The sequence below is a fragment of the Tamandua tetradactyla genome, chromosome 17 (genome assembly GCF_023851605.1).
Source record: "Tamandua tetradactyla isolate mTamTet1 chromosome 17, mTamTet1.pri, whole genome shotgun sequence".
NCBI lineage: Eukaryota > Metazoa > Chordata > Mammalia > Pilosa > Myrmecophagidae > Tamandua > Tamandua tetradactyla.
In genome coordinates this window covers 51,655,239-51,675,553 of record NC_135343.1, presented here as the reverse complement: position 1 = coordinate 51,675,553, position 20,315 = coordinate 51,655,239, and the positions used below count along the sequence as shown (strand labels likewise).

Sequence of the window (20,315 nt, the reverse complement as noted above, 5' to 3'; positions counted from 1 at the left end):
AAGTTGTGGGACATGCAACGTTGTCAATGAAACTGTGTGATGTTTGATGAGGCAAAATAAACCAGAAACAAAAGAGAAATAATCTATGGTCTCATTTAGAATATACTTATAAGAAAATTGGGGCCTAAATTGTAAGCTCTTTTAGCAGTCACATTTAGTCTAATATGGTAATTGTTATTTCTGGATTGGGAAAGTCTATTTTATATATGTATAACTGGTATTTAGAGATAAAAACACAAGCCATCAGGTCAGGATTAAAATTTTATCAGGTCAGGATTCAGAACAGAGGGGTAACGAAAATATTGTCTGTGTTTTAGAACTCCATTAACTCTATGAGACCAAAGGAAGAAATTTTTATTTTTTTCAGAGCCTAATTTTTCTGTAGCACATAATCTAACTCTACCTGTCTGGATAGATCACTTCAACAACCCCAGCACGGGGACCCCAGAATGGGAATGAGGGCCTGTAATCCTGTACAGCTTCACATAATGCATGAATACATCCCAGAATATGTTAAGCAGGTAATAAAAAATTATTGGCAATGTCCCTTGAGATATGGCAGAAAAAATATGGAACTATTAAACTTTACCACTAGGGAAACCCCTGCTACTGTGTCAAACATTAGGGACTCCCAAGTCAATAGGACAAGCCCTCGATCTTGAGGCTTGCTCTTGTGAAGCTTATTTATATAGAGCAGAGAAGGTTAGCCTATCTCTAGATAAACCTTAAAAGTTACTTCCAGAGGACCTATTTTGTTGCTCAGATGTGGTCTCTCTCTCTCTCTCTAAGCCCAACTCTCAGAGTGAAATCATTGCCCTCCCCTCTACATGGGACATAGCATCCAGGAGTGAAAGTCTCCCTGGCAATATGGGTTAAGACTCCTAGAGATGAGCCTGACCCCGAAACTATGGCATCAACAATGCCATCCTGACCAAAAGAGGGATAAGAACTGTAACAAATAAGGCATCAGTGGCTGAGAGAGTTCAAATAGATTTGAGAAGCTACTTTGGAGGCTACTCTTACTCAAGCTTCAGCTAGACATTGGTGCCTACTATAGTTTGCCAGACCACAACCAAAATCATTCCTGCCAACCCTAAGGAACGTGCAGGGTCTATAAAGTTTCCATGTACTAGGATTACTCTCCAGAAACCTACAAACTCTAGATGGATTCCTAGGCTAGATAATGAACGCAGAAGGGCCAGCCTCTCTAGAAAATCAACAGTTCCATCTCCCAATCTCTTATCTATGATCCCTTCCAACGTGAAAAAGTTAGAATGGGCATAGCCCAAATAACCTTAAACAGTGGGAGAAAAATCAAAGGAGATGGTCAAGTTATACAGATAAATTAGGGTTTAACATATGAGTATGATTGCTCAATCATTATATTGAAATTTCTTTTAGTCTCCAGTGTCTTGGAGCAGCTGGTAGTAAAAACCTAAAACTGTGGAATTGTAACCCATACCAAACTCTGAAATCTGTTCTACAACTAGCTGTTGCAGTATGCTTTGAAATTTATTTTATTGTATATGTTATTTTTCCAAAAAAATTAAATTGTGATGATGAATGCACAGTTATATGATAATACTGTGAACCATTGATCATACACTTTGGATGATTACATGGTATATAATATATATCAATAAAATTGCATTTGAAAAGCGTGTTACTAAATAGTGAATAATTGCTTATATATCAATATATTTCCTTTCTTTTTTCTTTTTATTTTACGCATGGGCAGGCACCAGGAATTTAACGGGGTCTCCGTCAGGGCAGGCTAGAACTCTGCCTGCTGAGGCACCGTGGCCCACCCAATATCAATATACTTTGAAAGATGGAAAAATTATGTATGTAGCTATTTCTAAAAATATTGAAGATTTGCTGATTAAACATTCAAGCAAGAAAGGAAATTTTTTACATTAGCTCTATCTGGTTCGTGCATGTCTATTTTTCTGAAAAATACTATGTAAAGTAAAAGAAATGCAAAAGATGTAAGAAATAATAAAGTCAATATTTTATAAACTATTCAGATGTTGACAACTCTTCAAGTCAATATTTTGTCTTCCATCCCAATATGCATACACATATTTCTTTTGTTTTTTTTACTCACTCTGCAAGGATTTCCTTTGTAATATTGAACATAGGCAAGAATAATACATTTGTTTTTATTACACAAGCAATATATTTAATTTTTCTATATTAGGTGATGTTTCATGTATTTTTAGTTAATACATTTTATTTTATAAGAGCTTTTGGTGTACAGAAAAATTGAGCAGATAGTAAGAGAGTTCGAGATATCCCTCTTTCCCCTGTAGAGCACATGGTTCTCCCAATTATCAACATCTTTCATTAGCATGTTACTTTGTTACAATTCATGAATCAATGTGAATATAATATTATCAACTAAAGCCCATAGTTTAAATTAGGGTTCACTCTTGTGGTGCAGTTCTATAGGTTTGACAAATGTATAATGTCATGTATTCACCAACAAAGTATTAAATAGAAAAGTGTTCTCTTCTAAAAAGCCCTGTGCTTCACCTGTGCATCTTTCTAACCTCACCAGCAAACCCCTGGCAATCCCTGATCTTTTACTATATGTATAGTTTTGCCTTTTTGACTTATCAGATAGTGGAATCACATAGTATGTAGTCCTTTCAGAATAGCTTCTTTCACTTAGCAATATACATTGAGAATTTCTTCACGTGCTTTCATGACTTGAAAGCCCTTTTTATTACTGATAAATATTCTGTTGTCTGGGTATACCACAGTTAGTTTAGCCATTCACCTATTGAGGGAAAATTTGGTTTCTTCCCGTTTGAGGCAATAATGAATAAAGCTGCTATAAACGTTCATGTTCAAGGTTTTGTGTGGATAAGTACTTAAGAGCATAACTGCTTCATCATATCTTAAATTATGTTTAGTATATTAAGAAACTTTCAACTCTCTTCCAAAAGGGTTATATCGTTTTTTATTCCAATTTACAATCAATGATAGTTCCTGTTGCTCAACATCTTCGTCAGCATTTGGGGTATTGTTGTTTTCTGCTTTTGTTTTTAGTCATTTTTATAATTTGTAGTGATATTGCATTGCTGTTTTAATTTGATTTAATTTAATTTTGGTTAACAGTGTCTTACTCCAAATATAAATTTTTATTTTGATGACATCTAATGTGATTTTTTTCTTTATGGGTCATACTTTAATAGTTTTATCTAAAATCTGCTCTTTGCCAAACCCAGTCACCCAGATTTTCTTCTCTATCTTCAGGGATTATATGGTTTATCTTTTACATTTAGATCTCTGATCCATTATAAATAAACTTTCATGCACATTGTATGGTCAGTGATTTGATTCTTTTTTTTTTTTTTCCTTTACATCTGAGTTCTTGGCTCTGTATTCCATTTCAGTGGCCTATGTATCTATGCTTTTGCTAATATCACATTTGATTGGTAGGGTTTCATAGAAACCTATAGAGCCAGGTAATATAGTATTCAGATTTCATTTTTCCTCAGTATTTTGTTGACAATGTTGAGTCTATTGCCTTTCCATATAAACTAAATCATTTTTTCCATACCCAGGAATTAAACTTTTAATATCTTGTTTGGGATTACGTTGAATCTATAGATAAAGTTGGGAGGAACTGATATTTTACGAGTATTGAGTCTTCCTATCCATCAGCAAGGAATATCTCTACATTAAGCTAGGAAATATTTCTTTCATTCACTTAATAGTATTTGTTACTTCTTTCATTAAAATTTTGTAGTTTTCCTCATATAGACCATGTCTATATTTTGTTAACTATATATCCAAATATGTCATTTTCAGTGTTTATATAAATGATATTGTGTTTCTAACTTCATATTCCATTTCTTAATATCTGATATATAGGAAAGTGATTGACTTTTATATATTAATTTTATATCCTATAAACTTGCCATAATGGCTTATTAGTACCAGAAACATTGTTGTTTATTCCTTGACATTTTCAACATAGACAATCAGACTATTTGTGAACAGCTTTATTTCTTCCTTCCCAATCTGTATAACTTTTATTTTATTTTCTTGTCTTATCACATTGCACAGGGTTTATGTATAATGTCAAAGAAGGGCAATGGGAGGGGCATCCTTTCCCAGTTCCCCATCTCTGGGAGGAAGCATAACATTTCTCACTATTATGTATGATGTTACTGAAAGGTTCTTTATAGATTTTGTTCATCAAGGAGGAATTCCCCGTTTTCTAGTTTCCTGAAAGTTAGATTTTATCAAATTATTTTTCTTGTCTATTGATATGATCTGGGTCTATTGATGTGATAGAATATATTAATTGAAATTCATATGTTGAACTAGCCTTGTATATGCAGAACACATTCTACCTTTTCATAGTTTATACTTCTTTTTATTCAATGGTGGATAAAATTTGCTAATATTTTGTTGAGGATTTTTGCATTTCTGTTCATGACAGTCATTGGTCTGTAGTTTCCCTTTCTTATAATGTCTTTATTTGGTTTTGGTATTTGGGTAGTTCTGGCCTCATAGAATGAATTAGGAAGGAGATATTCATCCTGTTTTGATATTCAGAAAGAAACTGTGGAACAGAGGCATCATTTCTTCCTTAAATCTTTGGTAGAATTCACCAATGAAACTATCTGGGCCTTTTTTTTTTTCTTATTTATTCATTTGGAAGATTGTTTATTATTGATTTATTTTCTTTAGTAGATATAGACTTATTAAAATTATATATTTTTCTTTATGTGAGTTTTTGTTACTTGTTTCTTTTAAGGACTTGCTCTACTTTATCAACATTATCAAATTTCTGGGTATAGAATTGTTCACAATATTCCTTTATTATCATTTTCATGTCCATAGGGTCAATAGTAAAGGCACTCTTTCATGTCTGATATCAGAAAATTGTGCTTTACCTCTCTTTTATCCAGGTTAGACTATCTAGAGATGTACCCATTTTATTGATTTTACAAATTACCAGCTTTTGCTTTCTTTGATTCTCTTAATTGATTTCCTATATCAATTAATTGTTTTCTTTTCTAATATTTGATATTTCTTTCAGCTTGATTTAGGCTTATATTTTTCTTCTTTCAAATTATTCTAAAGGAGAAGCATAGGGTATTGATTTTTCATCTTTCTTCTTTTCTCATAACACATTCAATATTATAAATTTCCCTCTAATAACTGCTTTTGCTGCCTCCCACAACTTTTGAAAACTGGCATTTATTTTTTATTCAGTTAAAAAACATTTGAAATTTCTCTTAAGACTTCCTCTTTGACTATTATGCTATCTAGAATTGCATATTTAATCTCCAAATATTTTTGGATTTTCCATCTATTTTTTGTCAATATGTCCATCTATTTTTATGCTTCAAATTTGTATTTTAATTTCATTGTGATCTGATAGCATACATTGTTTAATTTCTATTCTTTTAAATTTGTTAAGGGACATTTTATGGTCCAGGATGTGCCTTATCTTGCTGAGTCTTACATGTGTGCTTGAAGTGAATGTATATTATGCTATGAAGTAATTGCCATAATGTCAATTATATCCAGTTGAATGATGGCGATGTTCAATTCATATATACTTTTACTGATTTTGTGCTTGCTGGAATTATGAATTGCTGATGAAAGTGTGTTGAAGCCAACAAGTATGAAAGTGGATTTGTTTATTTCTTCTTGAAGTTTATTAAGTTTTTCCTTCCCACATTTTTATTCTCTGCTTTTAAGTTTATGCATATTAAGCATTATTATGACTTCTGAGGAATTTGGCTCTTTATTAGCATGCAGTATACCTCTTTATCCCTGAAAATTTCCTTTGTCTACAGTTTGCTTTGTCTGAAATTAATACACATACTCCTATTTTTTTTCGATCAATGTTAGTATATTTTTCACCCCTTTACTTTTACTTTATCTCTGCCTTTATATTAATAGTAAAGTAGGGTTTGAGTAGACTACGTGTGGTTAAGTCTTGATTAATAGGTATATTTAGACCACTTACATTAAATGATTATATAGTAGAAGAAAGATCTACCATATTTGTAACTGTATTCTATTTGTCTTTTCTTTAATTTCTTTTCCTGTCTTCCTCTCTTTTCTTCATTTTTTTGGTTTTAATTAAGCCATTTATGCGATCCCATTTTCTCCATTCTCTTTACATATCAATTATATTTCTTTAAGGTTTTTTTGTATAGTTGCCCTGATGTGAGCAATATATGCTGCCAACTATGATGGTTAAATTCAACCGTGACAGAAATCTCATCCAATCATTTAAATGCTTTAAAATACATGATGAATTCACAGACAGAAAGGAGAATTTCTATTTCTACTTTAGCCACTTGCTTCTCCTGGGGAAACTCATCAACAAGGAGATTGTTACCTGATGCTCACTAACAGAATTTAATTGGATTCTTGCAGGTAAGACACAAAAGTATAGGGGCCATTTATTTCACTAGGTTCCAGGCATTTTTAAAGCTCAAGGTCATCCACACTCAACCAGATTGTCAATTATGATTTAAGACTTATTGTAAGTTACTGACCCCCATGGCTTCTGCTCCCAGTAAGCTGTAAATGTCTGTATTTGCCTGTCTTTTCACAGGTGATGGTTTGACCTGTGACCTCAGTTTTGTGATGGATCTAAGAAGAGTTTTTCAGTTAGTTCAGCTTTTTTCTTATAGTGAGTATGAAATTAATGGTTTCCAAGCTCTTCACATATCTCAGTAGAAACCAGAGCTCTGCTGTGAATTTTTATCTGTTTTATCAGCATAAGTGAAAACATCTGTAAGCTTATGTTGATAATAATAGTATGAATGGATATGATTGTATCAGATATTTGTTCATTGCCCTATATTATAATATGTTTTTGTATCTTAAACATGTTTAAATCGTGACAGAAATTTTCTGATAAGCCTTCCTTGCATTCCTAATATATATATTCTTAGTATATATATTTATATATATGTGTGTATATATAAATGTGTGTATATACGTATATACACAAATACATACCACACACACACACGTGCATGTAAATATAAACTTACAAAATTTGAAATCATACATAGAGTTTATGGTTTATAGTTTTTTAATAATATTTGTAAACACATTCTATACATATATTTACAAAATCTAAGTGAACATACCAATTCCATGTTTTAATATACTGTTGTATGTGGTTTCATAATATTGCACATTGGAATCATTAATGTCTACTTAACAAACAAAAATGGTTTATAATTTTCTTTTCTTATGGTCTCCTTGTGCTCTTAATGCAATTAAGTTATATTAGAAATAAAAGGAAGTGGGATTTTTTTTCCTAATACCTGGTAGAGTTCATGTGATTGGAATGTTCATTTTGTAGAATGTGCTTTAGGACTTATCGGTACCAAACACTGGACTGGTGTTTTCTATTTGGAATTTCAAAGCACTAATTCACTTCCTTCATATTATAAGACTGTTAAGATTTTGCAAGTGCTTATAAATTATTAAATGTATTGTAAAACACCATGACTATATTAGAATAATGTGGGAAAACAGATACTTCCAATAGGAGAGTAGCATGTAGTGGAATGAAAAAATAGGTCTTTGTGTTCCCCTATATCTGCTCTATCTTTGTTGGCTAATTTTATATAATATGCATGAAGTCAGAACTGATGAAAGTTAATAGCTCAAACCAAACAAACAAAGTAAAATAAAACTCAGAGATATTTACATAATATTTATCAGGAGTTTGTATTTATTAATAACAGGGTAACTGATTTCAAACTGATATTATTTATATATGTTAAAATTTGTTTTATAGTGTCAAGAACAAACTGGATTTTAACAGATAAAATGGTTTGGGGAAATAATTTTCTGACAAATTCACTTCCGTTGGCTAAGGCAAATTCAACATCTTTAATAAATTGTGAAAACACTTCTGATGTACCTTTGGTCTTCTTCTATGTCCTCTTTTCTTTTGAAATTTTCAACAACAAATATTTACAGAAGAATATCAATAGTTTAATGTAATTATTGATTCACTAGCTTCATCCTTATCCTAAACAATACTGGGACCCTAGAATTCTTTAAAATAATCACTCATACTCCTATGAAAATATTTTTCATACTCCTATGAAAATAAAATATTTTCATTCTATTTTATTTTTATTTCTCAAAAAACCTAAACACCATTAAGATTATTTTATAAAATCTGTGTTTATGTAGATTTAACAGCCTATTTCTCCAGTTGTTTATCCAGTATTCCTTTTTCTAACTTGGGCTTTTCTTCTTGGGATAATTTCTTTCTTTTCAAAGCCTTTAGAAATTACATTAATGGGGCTCCAACAGTGATAAATTCTTGGGTTTTGTTTGTCTAAGATTGTTCTATTTCTCATCTGATTCTTTCATCTTGGGTTGTGTGTGTGTGCGTGAAATATGTATATTTCAGTTTTATTGAGATAAATTCATAAACCATATTGTCCATCCAAAGTATGAATTGAAGGTCCCCATTATCATTACATAGCTGTGCATTCCTCATCACAGTCAATTTTAGAACATTTTCTTTATTCCAAAAAAGAAAAAAAAAGCAAAATATCCTACACCCCTTATCCCTCACCCCATTATTGACCCCTAGGTTTGGTGTGGTGCACTTGTTACTGTTGATGACAAAATACTAAAATATTGTTAACGATAGTCCATATTGCGCAAAGAGGGTATGTGCTGATTTGCAAGTATTATGTATCCTAGAAACGTCATGTTTTAATCCTGATCCAATCTTGTGGGAGCAATTGTTTCGTTTAATTCTGATTCAATACTGGAAGTTGGAATCTTCAGATTAGATTATCTCCATTGAGATGTGACACACCCAATCGTGGGTATGACCTATGGTCGGATGGAGATGTGGCTCCACCCATTACAGGTTGGTCTTGAGCAGTTTACTGGAATCCTTTAAAAGAGGAAGCATTTTAGAGAGAGACAGAAATGACAAAAGCTTCAGAGCTGACAGAAACTTCACAGTGGAGCTGACACAGATGCAGACCTGTGGAGAACAGAGACACGGATGTGTGGAGATGCTTGAAGCCCAGTAGACATCACCATGAGGCATGAAGCAAGTCAGAACCTGGAGAAAGCCAAGGGAAGCAAAGAGAAGAAAGCACATAGTTTGTATTTTGCAGGGCTAGTTAGAGCTAAGGTATCTGACATTTGAAAACCTAAGTCTGGTTGCTCAGGGTTATTGGCTCTCTGTAAGATTCTGAGAGGCGGCCCTCATCGTTCTCTGTGCATTGGCCAAGGAGAGAGTAGGAACCTTGTCCATTCATTGATCATTTGAATCCTTTCAAATGTTTGACTCTTATCTCATAACTAATCCTAAAATGCTTTTCAAGGTTATACAAGAGCCCATCTAAAGTAATAGAGCACAATTATATAGTATTATATTTCCAGACAGGTAACATTTATTGTGGACCATCTGAAATTAAATATTTTTTTAAAAAGTACTTGGTAATATCAGAAATATTCTTTTGGTTATGTTTTCTTAGTTATTTAATTGGATTCAGTTTGGCATGTTGAGAATACTGGGTGAGACTATCTCACCCAGATAGGTATGCATGTTGTTCTAGAATGTGCATGACCCTGGAGACGTCACTGAAGTTATCAATGAATGATTACTTAATGTTTATCTTGTTCACTCCACCATATTTCTGTGAACAACCTACATGTTACTTATTTTCAAATACTTATCATGCTTATCAAGGCAGAATAAGCCTATGTTTTTGAAAAATGAAACAAAGTCTAAAAGAAACAGTGAGAAACAGCATTCTCATGCTCTTAATTATAGCCCAACCCCAATTTTCAGATGTCAGTGTATTTTTTCTCCATATGATTCTATTTTTATATCAAATGCATACCACTAAATGGTCTCCATTTTGTATGCAAAAATATAAATTTCTCTTAGTTCTTTTCACATGGAGATATTTCGATTTAAGTTAGGAATATCAATGGAATTATTTAGTGGTTATATAGGTGAGTTAGAAAAATGTATATGAAAATATGGCAAAGATTTTTCATTAATGATAAATGGTAAGTTGCTGAGGAATATTTGTAGGATGAGCTCATTTCTAAAAAAAAAGTGGTAAATAAATTCAATAGATGATAGACTAACAAAAAAATTGTTTGGAAAGGAATATATTAAACTATTCATAGAAAATTACTTTGAAGGAAGGGGAAATAGAAGACTTCTAAGTTCTACATTTCTATATATTTTTTCATTTTTTATAATATATACATGTAACGATTTTACTGGTGAAAAATTAAATCATGCCATATTTAATGAACATAAACCATTTGCATGCATTGTGCTTCTATACAGTGGATTATAAAGAAGTACAAGGTACTGATTCTAACTTCATGTGACTTGCACTAGAAAGAAAAGATAAATAGGCATAAAACATACAATTCAAGAAGAAAGTATGTGGATAATTGCCAAAATTATATTTTGGTACTCTTTGACCTGTAACAAAAATTGTAACATACTTCCCAATAACAGCACAAAGGAGGTGGGTGGGAGCAAAGCTGAATTGGAGTAAAAAATATGACACCAGATGGCAACTCAAATCCATAAGAATAGTGAAGAGAATAAAAAATAATTAACAAAACAAAATCTACAAATATATATTGATCTCCTTACTTCTCTTAGTTCTTTAAAAGACATAAAATCATAGAAAATCATTATAGTAATGTATTGCTGCGTTTGTAACACATGCAGATCTAATATATATAATCATAACACAAAAAAGGGGAAGAGAGACGACTATAGCTTTATAAGAGTAACATTTCTACATCTCTATGTAATGCAATTAGCTTAAATTCAAAGTAGAGTCTGACAAGCTAAGACATATATAATAGCCAAAGAACAATTAGAAAAGTTATGAGTCCAAAATCAGTTTAAAATGATTAATCAAACTGTTATACCAGAAAATATTTTCTCAAAAAAGGAAAGCAGCACAAAGGTTTCAGAGGATCAAAATAGACATGAGACATACAGAAAACAAAAATTAAGATGGAGGATATAAATCCGAATATATCAATACTAAAAAGTGAAAATAAAGATGGGAAAACATGTCATGCAAACGGTAGCAAGAAATATGAAGCAGCTGTACTAGTATCATAAAAATAGCATTTTAAATATATATATATATATTGCCAGAGGTAAAGAAGAATAATTTATAATGATAAAAGGGCTTATCCACTGGTATCAAAATTGTGAATTTTTATACACTTGAAATGGAACTCAAGCACAAGTAAAACTGAATGAATTGAAGGGAGAAATAGACAATTCATCTTACAAATAGCCCACTTTCAATAGTGGTAAAAAAAACTACGCAGAAAATCAATGAGGAAATAGAAAACTTGAATAATCCTATCAAACTAAAACTTGGACATCTACAGAACATTCCAGCACCAAACAGAATACATAACCTTTTGAAATTGACATGGGGCATTGTTCAGGATAGACCTTATGGCAGGACATAAAAACAAGTCACAATATATTTACAAAGTGTTATCATTCAAAGTATACTATCTGACCACATGGAATTAAACTGGAAATCAATAAGAAAATTATATCTGGGAAATTCATAAATACGAGGAAACCTTTCAAACATCTTTATTATCTAATGGATCAAATAATTCACAAAAACACCTTAGAAAATACTTTGAGATGAAGCAAAATGAAGACACAAATACTAAAACTAAGCTAAAGAAATGCTTAGAGTGAAATTTAAAACGTAAACACCCATTTTGAATAGAGAAAGACATCAATGAATGGCCAGACATTTTACCTTGAGATGAATGAAGAAGAACAAACTGAAACCAAAATAAGAAAAAGGAAATGATAAAGATTGGAATGGGAATTAATAAAAGGGAAAATAGAAAATCAATCAAGTAAATCTGAAATCAAAAGTTAGTTCTTTGAAAAGATCAACAAACTGACAAATTTTGAATAAGACTAAGAAGAAAAGAAGACTCAATTTATTAAAATCCAAATAAAACAGGGATTATCACTACTGAGATTACAGATATTGTAAAAGGAATACTATGAACAAATTATGCCAAAAATAGATGTTAGATAAATTATCTGCTTGTTAAAACACATATTTATGCAATATCAAAAACAAAATTTTAAATTATGAGCAGGATATGATTATTTCATATATACGATTTCATTGTATATAGGCATATTTTTTCTTTTTTCTCCCTCTACTCCCTAAGCACCCTCTCCATCAATAGTAGATCATATCTTGTTAATTTTTACAATATTGGTGTATAAAAGGCCACCTCCTCAGTATATGTAGTTTCCATTTTCTCTATTAACAGATAATTTAGATGAAATGGACAAATTCCTAGAAAGACACAAACTCCCAAATCTGATTAAAACCAAAAAAAATACAAAATCTAAATAAACTTAAGCAAAGAAATTGAATTAGTGATGAAAATACTTCCTACAAAGGAAAGGCCAGGCATCGATGGCTTCACATTTAAGGAATATTTAATTTCAATTCTTCTAAACCTCTTCCAAAAAATAGAAAAGTAAGGAATACTTCCAAACTTATTCTACAGGGCTACTATTAAACTGCTATCAAAACCAGATAGATATTGCCATCACAAGAAAAATATACATACTATTATCTCTTATGAATATAAATGCATGAAAACCTCAGCAAACTACTAGCTTACAAATCTAGCAACATAGAAACTATATACATACCAGGGTCAAGTGGAATTTATCCCAAGAATACAAACTTGCTTTAATATCCAAAAATCTAATATCTCAATAGATGCAGAAAAAGGAATTTAAAAAAAATCCAATGTCCCATCATAGTAAGAATACTCAACATCATATAAACGAAAAAAAAAAAGATACCATTTACTTAAAAAGGGTATCTATGAAAAATCAAGAACTAACATCACATTTAATGCTGAAAAACTGATCATTTTCCCCTTGAGATCAGGAACAAGAAAAGGATATCTGTTTTCATCATTTTTTCAAATTGTCCTTAAATTGTACTTGAGGGTCTGGTCAGGGCAATCTCGAAATAAAAATTTTAAAAAAATACATAAATGACATCAGATGGGAAAGGAAGAAATTAATCAATCTTTGTTTGCAAATGTATTGAAAACTAGACCCCAATCCTGGAGTGTTTCAAATGTTTTCTGAGGTAAGGGATGGTTTCCCTACCACTTAATAGTTGCTTTTCTCCCTCTCAAAGGCAAAAATATTTGCCAAAATGGTTGACTGAAGCTGGCGGTTGTAATAAAGTCCGTTAATGAAGTATACCAACATTTAAAGACTTAAAAATACCCTCCTTATAATATGTAAAGAAAGTTAAATAAACTGAAAATCAATGACTTTTGTCATTAAAGAAATGCAATCACTTGTAAACTGGATTTATCTTCAAAGATCATGAAAACAAAATCAGTGGAGTGAGATAATTAAAGTATTGACAGGGAAAAGAAACTCCAAACCAGAATTCTATATCAAGCAATATTATCCTTCGCCAGTGAAGAAGAAATAAAAACTTCCTTAGAAAAACAAAAACTGATGAAAATACATCCTGAGGCCTACCTTGCAAGATGTATTAAATATTTCCTTCAAGAGAAGGAAAATGATAAAGGGCACAAACTCAGATCTACATAAAGAAAGGAGGACTTTTAGAGAAGAAATGAATAATGGTAAAATAAAATATTTTATTTTTATTTTTCGTAATTTTTCTATTAGATATGTGTTCACAGTAATAGTGGCAACAATGTATTAAATGATCACAGCATATAGATCAGGAAAATAGATAAGACTTATAAGGGATAAGAGGGAAGAATTGGAAATACTTATAAATAACTTTATAATAATAATAGTTTATTTTATAAATACTTATAAAATACGAGCACTAGCCAGAAAGTGTTATATGGCTATTTGATAGTGAAATTAGATTAGTGGTAAATGAATATAGCAAACTGTAGGGAAGCTACTAAAACTTAAAGAAGGGTTATGGATATTCTAAAAGAGGAGAGAAAATAGAATCTAAGAGGCACAAATAAAATCAAAGAAGAAGGCAGAAAAAAAGAAGATAAATAAAGTGATAAATAAGAATAAGCACAATGAGTAAAAAAGTTTCAAATATGGAAGATATTAAAACAACTATATCAGTAATTTCTTTAAATGTAAATGATCTAAATATACCAATTAATGGAAAGGGATTTTCAGAGTTGACACACACACACAAAAAGACACAACTATAAGTTGCCTACCACAAACCCTTGATTATATGTAGGCATTTAAATATATATAACACATATATAGACAAGATAGATTAAGAGTAAAGGAATGGGGAAAGATATACCATGTTAAAACTAATAAAAAGAAACAGGGGTAGCTATAGTGATTTCATACAAAGCAGACTTCAGACAAAGGAAATGATCAGGAGTAAATAGGGGCATTATGCAATGATATGAGTCAACATACAAGGAAGAGGTAATGACCCTTAATATGTGAGCCTCTAAAAACAGACTGTCCAATTACATGAGGCAAAAATGGGTAGAATTGCAAGGTGAAGTAGAAAAATTCATTTTTACGTTTGGAGACTTCAACACCTTTCTATCAGTAATCGACAGATATAACAGGCTGAACTTCAATTAGACTATAGATGGACACAGCAGCATCATAAATCAACTCCATCTATTTGACATTTAGAGAAAATTTCAACCTACAACCGTATTATGCATATTCTCTCAAGCTCACACGGAACAGTCATCCAGATAGACCATACTCTGGGCATTAAACAAACCTTAACATATTTAGAGGAATAAAAATTGCACAAATTATGCTCTCAGACCACAATGAAATTGAACTGGAAATTGATAACAGAAAGATAGCTGGAAAATCTAAAATATTTGAAGATTAAACAGCATACTTCTGAATAACATACAGATCAAAGAAGTATTCTCAAGAGAAAATTAAAATAATTGAATTAAATGAAAATTAAAATGCGCCCTCAAAATTTGTGGGTGCAGGACATCCTCTAAAGATGGCGGACAAAGTGATTGCTATTGAACAAGGGTAAAATTCTATTCTGATTTTAAAATGCAATATTTCTCCACGGTGAGCACATTTTAGAAAGACTGAACAGACAATAAGAAGCAGGTTTTCTTTGTGACTGTACTATAGTGATTGGAGAATCCAGTTTAAAGCTCATACGAATATGCTAGCCTCATTTAGTGAGTATTTTGGTACAGTCTACAGAAACACTTCTGGGAACAATGTACTTTTCAATCAAAGTCAGGTGAAGGCTGATGGATTTCAGAAACTGTTGGAATTTATATTCACAGGAACTTTAAACCTTGACAGATGTATCTAGTATTACAGGAAACACTGAGTGGAATGAACAGATTTTTCTCCTTACTCTGAGAGATTATAATAATCAGGAGAAATCAAAAGTTTCTACAGGTTTAATTTAGGCAAATCTTAAACAAAGGGCTTTATCAACGAAGTCATCTCAAACTAAAAAGAAAAAGATTTCAACTTCCAAGAGACAGGGCAGAATGGAATGGTTAAATATTCCAGTGGTATTTTGGAGAATGCATCTGTTAGATTATTTGTTGATGCAAATAAATTGACCATACCCATAATAGAATAAGTTACACAAATAAATGCTCTCAGTTGTAGAAAATACTTTTCCAGCGCAAGATATTGAGCAACCTGTCGCAGTGAAATGGAAATATGGAAAATCACAGTCAAAGCTCTGAAATGACACTTCATGTCTAATATGGTCAGTGTGAAGAATCCTTAGGAGCTGGAGAGCTCTGGAGAAGAATTGGGGAGCAGAAAGTTATTTTCAGCATCCAGCAGATGGAGAAGGTACAGAGAATGCATTAAGGTGTCAAACCGTACATCTGCCACTTAAGCGGAAAGTCATTTACTTAGCGTAACCAGTTGAAAATACATATAAGAACTCATACAGGTAAGAAGCCATAAAAATGTGAATTATGTGATAAAGGAAGTGCTCGGAAATGCCAGCTCGTCTTCCATAGTCGCATGCATCATGGTGAGGAAAAATCCTATAAATGTAATGGATGCAATTTACAATTTGCAATTCCTAGCAAAATAAAGATTCATGCCGGGAAACATAATAAAGAGAGCCACATGTCTGTGAATGGTGTGAACAAATATTTGCCCAAGCCAGCACATTGACCTATCACGTTCATAGGCATACTGGAGAAAAGACTTTTATGTATGTGACGTCTTTGGGAAGGCATTTGTTTGTATCTCTATTTTTATCACTCATTCTCAAAAACCTACAGGAGAAAGACCATTTATCTGCAAATTATATGAAAACTCATACAGAGATATCAAAAAAAATTACAGCACAAAATTAAAGTCCATTATGGTGCAGCTAAAATTCTAGATTCCAGTATAGAGAATTATGCCTTGAATAAACAAGATTCCACACGGAAAAGTCCTTTAGTAGAAACTGTTGATATGAAACCTTCTGATATGACTTTACCAGGAGCTCGTCCACTTGGAACATGCCTTTGCCTGTAACAGAGAATCAGTCTCCTACAGCAAATGCACTGTTCAGGCCATCTCTGAATGGTATTCATATCCACAGATGATATTTTTATAACAGCTATACTGACTTTGTGAGGAATATGAAATTGCTAAGTCATTTGTGATAGTAAACATAAAATATCTCTGCTAAGGTAAATGTATTCATATTAAGTTACCATTCATTTGAATTGTGATCATTATTTTCCATTTAATGAAGTAAAATCACCTAATTCACATTTAAAAAAAAATGGGTTGCATGCACAGAAAAAGCAGGGATTAGAGAGAAATTAAAAGAATTGAATGCATATACTAGAAAAGAAGATCTAAAATTAGTAATCTAAACTTCACCTTAGGAAACTAGAGAAAGAAGAGCAGTACAGGTCTAAAGCAAGTAGAAATAAAGCAATAAAAATTAAAGTGGAAATCAATGAAATTGAAAACAGGAAATCAATGAAACCAAAAACTGCTTCTTAAAATGATCCATAAAATTGATAAAAATCTGACAAAAATAACCAGGGGAAAAGGACATGTTATTGATATCAAAATTGGAAGGAGGGACATCACTTCTGATCCCATTGATTATAAAAGAATAGTATGAAATACTATGAACAACTTTGTGCCCACAGCTTTGATTATGCAAATGAAATGGACCAATTCATTGCAAAACATAGACTAACAAAATTATGCAAGGAAAATAATAAGATCAGACCTATATCTATTAAGGATTTGATCAATAATTGATAACATTCTAAAAAAGAAAGAACTAGGCTCAGATGCTCTCATCAGTAAATCCTAGCAAACATTTATGTAGAGCTAATTCCCTACAATCTCATCCAGAAAACTGAAGCAAAGGGAACAAATTTTAATTCATTCTCTGAGGCCATTCTTGCTCTAATGCTAAAATCATATGAAGAAAAGAAACAAGGAAAATGTACAAATATTTTTAAAAAGTTGAAATTTAAAGCACAGCACCATTTCATTAGCACCTTCTAATCTTCAAAAAATATATATTAGCAAAAAAAAATTCAGCACTGTATAAAAAGAATTATATACCACAACACAATGAGACTTATTCCAGATATGTAAATTGAATTCAAAATCTGAAAAGCAATATAATCCATCACCTCAATATAATCCATCACCTCCAAACAATATGATAATACAATAGATGCAGAAAAAGTATTTGAAAATACCCCACACCATTCATGCTAAAAGTATTAAACAAATTAGGAAGAAAGGGGAATTTCTTTAAATTAACAAAGAACATTTACAAAAAGAATAAAAAGAACCTACAGCCAACATCATAATTATTTTGATAAGCTAGAAGCTTTTCCCCTAAGGCCAGGAACAAGCACGTCTTCCTTTACCACTCTTATTCACATTAAATTGGAATTATAATTTCAGAAAGTAATATAGAGTAAGAACAAATTTAGAAGATGAAAAGGACTCAACTTCAAGATTTATTATAAACTGCATTAGTTAAGGTAATGTGGTATTGGAAAAGAATAGACAAACAATGGAACAGAAAAAAGATCCCCAAAATTGATCCACATAACTGATCCTTGACAAAGGAAAAATTGCAAATCAATGGAGAAAAGAGAGCATTTTCAACAAAAGGTACTGGAAAAATTGGGCATGCATGCAAAAAAATTATGCACAAATATTTTAAACCTTTTACAAAATCAATTAAAAATAGATCATAATTGTAAAAGTAAAATGCAAAGCTATCTAACTTGCAGTAGACAACATAGGAGAAAATACAGACACACAGTGCTTTAGTGATAAGTTTTTTGGACAATACCAAAATTTCAATCCTTGAAAAAATTGGGGAGTTGGAATTTATTATAATTAAAACTTCACTTCCTAGACAAGTACCACTAAGAGAATAAAAAGGCATGCCACTGATTAGAGAAAACATATACAGAAACTGATAAAGAATGTGTATCCAAAATTTACAAATAAATACTTAAAATTCAGTAAGAAGAAAACACACAAACTAATTTTAAAATAAACAAAAATATTTGAACTTATACATCAGCAAATAAGATAAACAGATGGCAAATAAGCATATGAAATGATGCTTTATGATATTTACCATTCAGGAATTGCAGGTTAAAATAAATTCTAACTACTCATTATTGGAATGGCTAAAAAAGTCCAAAAATCTGACAATACCCAATGCCTGTCAGAATTAAGCAATTCAGCAAAGTTGGAGATATAAGATCAATTTACAGAAATCGATTATACTTCTATACACTGGAAATGTACAAACTGAAAAAGCAATTCCATACACAATAATATCCAAAAGAATAAAATATTTTGAGTAGACTTAACAAAAGAAAGTATATGATAAATACGTTGAAAGCTATAAAACATTGTTGAAAGAAATTAAAGAAGATGTAAACAAATAAAATATTATCCCATGTTTATGAATCTGAAGACTTAGTATTGTTAATAGGGAAATATGTCACAAATTGATCAAATTCCACACTTTCATTTTCCTATTATATATAAATACATAAATTTTAAAAACTGACTTTAAAAGTCATATGGAAATTCCAGTGACCCAGAATGGGCAAGACAATGCTGAAAGAAAAACCAAGTTGAAGAATCCTCAAGTTCATATTTCTGAATTTCAAAACTTTCTACAACGATAGATTAATCAAATAGTGGTACTAGGATAAGCATAGACATAGAGACAAAAAGAATGCAACTGAGAGTAAAGAAATTTTTTTTTAATCTTCACATTTTGGGCAATTGTTTTTCTACAAATTGAAAAATAAGTCAATAGATAGAGTAGTCTTTTCAAACAGTGGTACTGGACAATTGGATATCTACATACTAAAAATGAAATTGGAACCCTTCCACACATCGTACCCAACAGTAACTAAAAATTGATAGTAGAGCTAAATGTTATAATTAAAACTATAAAACACTTAGAATAAAGCATAGGAATAAATCGTCGTGATTTGGAGTGAGGCAAAGTCTTCCCAGATATGACACAAAGTACAGGGGTGAAAGAAACAATAGATAAATTGGAATTCATCAAAATAAAAAAAATTGACAAAGAACATTATCAGGAAAGTGAAAATACAACCAAAAGAACTGGAGAAGATATTTGCAAATCCTATATCTGATAAGGGTCTAGTATCTAGGATACATAAAGAACACTTACAACTTAACATAAAGGCAAACAACCCAATTTAAAAAATGAACCAGGTACTCAAACATATTTCTCCAAAGACAAAAAAAAAAAAATGGCCAATAAGTACAACAAAAGATGCTCAACATTATCAACCTTCAGGGAATTGCAAATAAAAATCACAATGACTATCCCTCATTTTTTATAATTAAAAAAGGATAACAAAAATTATTTGTAAGATGTGGAGAAATAATAACCCTCCTACACTGCTGGTGGTAAAGTGATGCGGCTCTTTTGGATAAATGTCTCTTTTTCCTCAAGAGTTTGTTTAAACCTAAAGTTACCATATGACCCAGTGTTCCACTTCAAGATATATACAAAAATGAATTTAAAAAACATGTCCACCCATGAACTTACATATGAATTTTCACAGCTACATTATTTATAATAGCCCCAAAGTGGGAACCACTCAAACTTCAGTTAATGAATGGTTAAATAACCATGGAATATTATTCTACAAATAAAAATGGAATGAAGTGCAAATTCCTGCTATGGCATCGATACATCTTGAAAATATTGCGCTGGGTGAAAAAAAGC

General features: G+C 31.4%; 1 pseudogene; it reads left to right on the top strand.

Annotated features, from left to right (window-relative positions):
* Positions 1 to 16,664, top strand: part of LOC143661161 (myoneurin pseudogene) — a 32,673-nt pseudogene extending 16,009 nt beyond the window's left edge.
* Positions 16,665 to 20,315: the final 3,651 nt, after the last annotated feature.